Source organism: Lytechinus variegatus, chromosome 9 (assembly GCF_018143015.1).
Source record: "Lytechinus variegatus isolate NC3 chromosome 9, Lvar_3.0, whole genome shotgun sequence".
Taxonomy (NCBI): domain Eukaryota; kingdom Metazoa; phylum Echinodermata; class Echinoidea; order Temnopleuroida; family Toxopneustidae; genus Lytechinus; species Lytechinus variegatus.
This window is the reverse complement of record NC_054748.1, coordinates 24,633,982-24,640,117: the sequence shown is the minus strand read 5'-3', so window position 1 is coordinate 24,640,117 and position 6,136 is coordinate 24,633,982.

The window sequence follows — 6,136 nt, the reverse complement described above, 5'->3', positions numbered from 1 at the left end:
TCTCTTATCGCGATTTTACGTGCTAGGAAGTAATATGTTTATATTGTCGGTTAATGTCTGTTGACTTTTGCTTTCTAAACTTTATTTTTGAATAAAATATAAATATTTGCTTTTGAAAAAAAATTATTTAGTTTACTATCCATCATAGAGATATAGGCCTATCTATACTTAATTAGTATACATCTTATGCTAGCCATTCACGTCTAGTCTGACAATATTTTTGGGAATGAGGTTAAGATTTAGACAACCATTTCGCCCCACTGCAGATTCGTAGATAACGAGTTCGGCCGGGTACTCGAAGACAGAGACAAACTGATGCAGTTGAAGTCCGAATCCGAACATTATCCGTTTTGTATGGAAGCTTAAAAGTGCCACCGAGATGTTGAGATAATTATCTCGGGAAGTCGACATCTTGATAGCAGAATATAAGATGACGAGATCCTGGATCTCATCATGTTGACATCTTTTAGAAGAGATGATGAGATGACGAGATCCTGGATTTCATCATGTCAACATCTTTTAGAAGAGATGTTGAGATGACGAGATCCTGGATCTCATCATGTCAACATCTTTTAGAAGAGATGTTGAGATGACGAGATCCTGGATCTCATCATGTCGACATCTTTTAGAAGAGATGATGAGATGACAAGATCCTGGATCTCATCATGTCAACATCTTTTAGAACAGATGATGAGATGACAAGATCCCGGATCTCATCATGTCAACATCTTATAGAAGAGATGTTGAGATGACAAGATCCCGGATCTCATCATGTTGACATCTTGTAGAAAAGATGATGAGATGATGAGATGATCTTGTCATCTCAACATCTCTTCTTAAGATGTTGACATGGTGAGATCCAGGATCTTGTCATCTCATCATCTCTTCTACAAGATGTCAACATGATGAGATCCAGGATCTTGTCATCTCATCATCTCTTCTACAAGATGTCAACATGATGAGATTCGGGATCTTGTCATCTCATCATCTCTTCCAAAAGACGTCAACATGATGAGATCCGGGATCTTGTCATCTCATCATCTCTTCTAAAAGATGTCGACATGATGAGATCCAGGATCTCGTCATCTTATCTTTTGCTATCAAGATGTCGACTTCCCGAGATAATTATCTCAACATCTCGGTGGCACTTTTAAGCTTCCATAGTTTTGGTTTTTTTTCTCAAGTTTTATTTTAACAATATTTATGCCAGAAGAATTAAGGATTTAAATGAATTTGACATCCAGACAACGTTACGTTACCAGACTTAGGCAGGAAGTTACAAAAAAGGAGAGAAATAATTAACAAACACAGTTTTCATGCAGTAATCGAGGCCGGTTGACTTAGCGTCTTTCAGCTAGAAATGATAGGCCCATACAGTCCGCCCCCCCAAAAAAAACGAAACCGAGATTTATCGATGATTTATCATAACTTAATCACAAATACAATAGACAAATGATCTATTATTGTAAAGCTTAGAATCTCCTCTTTTATCGGAAAATAATAAGATAATTCTTCCTTCACGCATGAGTGAGCAAAAACAATTTGAAGAAAGGATACCAAAAACTCCTTTAGCGGGGGTATCTGAAATTTAAAAAAAAAATCACATTCCTAAAAAGTTCATTTGATACCTTAATCATAGAAAATGGTCAAGAAGTAAAAAAGTTCTGTTCCCTCGAAACAATGCTTATCTGATTTCCATAATTTCATTTAAAAAACGTGTTTTCACCGGTTTCCCACAGAAGCTCGTATACGGTTAACAAAAAACTAAATGCATGGCTGATCGTCAACAAAATTTAATGTCGAGTGACTCGGAACGCTAACCTGTAAAACCACTTCATTGTCTGAAATTATTGAAATTCAAACTTTATATAAAATAAGCAGAACTTTGTTATTTCTTGACCATTTTCTGTAATTGAGGTATCAAATTAAAGAGCAGATATGATTTTTTTTCAAAATGTGGTTTCCTTTTTGAATACCAGATACAGACCACCAAGTGACTTTTGGGGATCCCTCTTCAAATTTCTTTTGCTCACTCCCCGGGGGGGCCACTTCCATTCACGAGTGGATACCATGCGCGACCATGGGGTCTCGAAAAGCACCCTAAACACGTAATTTCCATATACTGAAAATGCACCCCTTAACAAGTATTGGCGTGTGAAACCCTACCCTTAACAAGTATTGGAAACAAAACGATACTCTTGGCAAATATTCCCTGAAATGAACCCCTAAACAAGTAAAGCCTTGTTTTATTGTTACGGGTTCTGTCGGCTTTACCTTATTTGGTTTAGTACGACCCCACCTTCTACACCTCGCGCAAATAGGACTCTAAACACGTAGTGTTGGGGCAAAAAGGACATCCTTTATAAAACATTTTAATTTTGTTTTATCATCCCCGCAAATTCGACCCTAAACACGTAATTTTACTAGCGAAATAGATACCCTTTTTTCATTATTTTTGTGTTTTTGACACCCTTTTCACGTTACGTACGTAACGTGCCCTATCGTGAAAAGGACATCCTTTTTACGTGTTTTTTTGGTCGCGCATGGTATCCACTCGTCAATGTAAGTGGCCCCCCCCGGGGCTCACTCATGTGTGAATGAGATTCCAGATGAAAGAGGAGACTCAAATGTTTACAATGCATGGTAGGTCACTTGTCTGTTGTATTTGTGATTAAGTTATGATAAATCATCGGTAAATCTCGGTTTCGTTTTTTCTGGGACGCACTGTATAGGAGCCTATAATTTACCGATCTCGAATTACGTTCCTTTCACAATGATAGTGATGCGACTACTTACAGCCGTTGGGATTGTGTGCATGGAACATTACACTGTGACCAAAATAATCGGATAATTGTGAAAGCCCCTTTAGCATATTGTTTAGACAGACAAAACGTGCCTCGATCGTAAGTGGAAAAATAAAACAAAAGAAAATATTTCGATCCATCTCAGGCGAACAGGTTTTAAGGGGTTTTGAATTTATTCTCGGTTTGCACGGGTCCAGTATTATGAAAAAAAAAATGCTATGATTGAGGGCGGACCGTCGGGCCGGCGTTGACAGTGGGGCCCGCCAAGCCTAGGGATGCAAGTGCGGCAGTCGTTGGATATATAATTCACCCAGAGTTAATACTGTTCTCCTTCACTTCAGGGGAGAAAATTAATAAAATTAAGGATATATTTTATAACTGAAATACATGAAAATATGACGATAATCGAATTTCACGGACGAAAATGCGGAGATTTAAAAGTTTCGCTAAAACTATATATACAGAGCACATTTTTATGAAAAAAATCCCCTGTGTTGGGATGCGCTCATTTAAGCCAAATTGATTGTTGCCTAATCGGGGCTAATCGGAGGGGGAAAATTCAGACAAGTAGATTGCATCGAACAAAATAAACTTCATAGAATGATAAAGAATAATGCATTGCAATTTAAATTTAGAAAAAGTTAATCTGTCATCAATATTTTTATGGAGATTTCAAATAATGTGGATGAAGTTGAGATGATGATGTCTGGGGTGTCATGCTGATTCAATCACATTATTTGCTCTATATACTCATGTGAGATCACAATTGAAACGAACAGAGACCGGGGGAAATTGTCGTGTGTGTTTGTCCGGGGGGGGGGGGGGGTTGCCTTTGAAACTGCGGCACTCAACCACAGACCATCAGATCGGGAATCCCTATATTATTGTAAAGAGATCCCTAATATTCTGGCTAGCGCGCATGCACATGTGCATTCATAATTATGGTCGGATCGGGCGACAATGATTTTGTTCCGTTTAAGTCGAGGATTTGTTTTCATCTTTATACGCTGAATCACATAATGTTTCATCATGCCTAAACCAAAACCTATACACTCTTAAAAAACAAATCAGTCGAATTGACTAGACCAGTATATAGTCAGCTGGGAGCAACTGATATGGCAATCACTGATATTCACATTTCTGACATATATTCTAGTCAGAAATAACTCTGTTCTAGTAAAATATGACTAGAAAATAGATGGGACTAAAATAACAGTTGCACCCAGCTAGCTGACCCTATTAACTAGTCATTTTTGACTGATTTGTTTTTAGAGTGTAGGTGAATCGGATAAAAAAACTTGGGATAATCGAGGCTATAACCCCGGGCTTTAATTGGGGCTTAAATGATTAGTAAAAGTGGAATCGTTGCAAACGATAGGAAAGGACCAGTGGCGTACCTAGTATTTTACACAGGGAGGGGGGGGGGGCAAAACCGTCCGCCAAAAAATTTGACAAGCAAAAAAAAAAAACAGGTCTTCAAGCTCGTCAGGGGGGGGCAGGGATACGTCCTTTGCATGGGTTGTGGCTCGTCGGGGGGGGGGGGCAGACATGGAAAGGACTCTGATCGTGTGGAATAAGCTGCTTAAAAAAAGTTTGACAGCTATATATAGTTATTGTATGATCTGTATATCCTTATCACTTGCTCCTTATACATTGCTGGTCTCTGATCATGATTTCCTTAATGATATCCATGGGCTTCGTTTTGGATTTATATGTACATATATATTCACCTGAATTTCTTTTAAGAAAGTAGTTTAATGAATCTCATATTTTCTTTATCATTATGGGACTCCAGGAGTGTGCCAGAAAACAATTAAAGAGAGTAAAATTTACCGGGCAAAATGCTGAAAATCTGATAAGAAATAACACTCTTATTGAATTTTGTGCAACATTTAATTTGCAAACAAAGTTATTTGCACGACATAACATGAGTATTACGTCAAATAACAATCATAGGGCCTATCTTCATGCATTACATGCATTATGGGGGGTGGGGACTATACATCATTAATTGTGTGCAGTCTCCATTGTGGAATATTTACATTAAATGTTACTTGTCTAGCAGTGATTACATCCTAACAATCGTTTTGTTGTTGTCTTGCTTAGTATACAGTGCGTATCAAAAAAAAATTACACTTTGAAAAAGCCCTGGGAATTAAAAAATATACAACATGTGTGTAATTTTTTCACATATATTCTTGGGTTTGGGTCTCATCTATCCAATGAAAGTAAAAGTTTTGAAAGAATGTTGCACTTGAGTGACCACTGTCCATTTTTGTAAAGCTCGCAGAAATTTGTTTGCGCAGAAATGCTCGTTTTCACGCTGTGTCGAGGGGAAAGGGCGAAATAGAACTTATCCTGCAAAACATTTCTCATACATTTCCCTTGCACTTTTAGTATAAAACGGATACATTCAAGCATTTTGGAACAATTTTGTCACCAAAATTGAAAATTTAAACACTAAGCACAACCTTTACCCTTTTTGTGCCAGCTGGATCTGAGGACATAACTGAATCTAACCAAAAGTTTATAACAGACATCTTTAGCATTTTTTCATTAAGTTTTTATCATTTAATGTGAGTTTGCATTTCATTTTTCATTTAATACTTGCTTCTCTAAACTTTTCCCAAGCTTGAAAGTGATTAACAAAATGAAAATCAAGCCTAAGCCGTTTCATGTGGATTACAGCTCACTGTAAAGCAAATACCATCACGATGGCCTTGGTGTGTGGGGGAGTGGGCTGGTGCGCAATGCACTCTTCGAAGTGTTATGGGCAAGGAAACAAGTTAAAAAGGGAAAAGATATCTTCGAATCAATTTTATTAGCCAAATTTAAACTTGTTTTTCATGATTAAGGACTACTTTTATTCGCATAACTATTTCAAAGTTCTCCTGCGCAAATCATTTTTCACTAACTTTTCAAAAGTAAGTAGTGGTGCTCACTCAAGCGGTAATATTTTTCGAAAGTTATATCGTCATTTGCTTAAATGGATCTGTACCAATGTTAAAATGTGAAAAAATCTTCCGGATATTACAAATGAATAATTTTACAGGATTTTGCTCTAAGTGTAAACTTTTTTTTGATACGCACTGTATGATAGGGCGAGACTATATCAAAAGTAGGCCTAAAATTACAGGCGTCGCTTTTCCGACAGCGTCGGCGGGCCCGTCAGCGTTTTAAGGGGAAGTTCACCCTGACAAAAAGTTTATTGTAAAAATAGTAGAAAAAAAATAATAAAAAATACTGCTGGTTTGAGAAAAATTCAAAAAGTTATTAAAATTTCAATTACTTGATTTCGTCATATGCAAGCCGCGTTCCTACATAGCGAATGG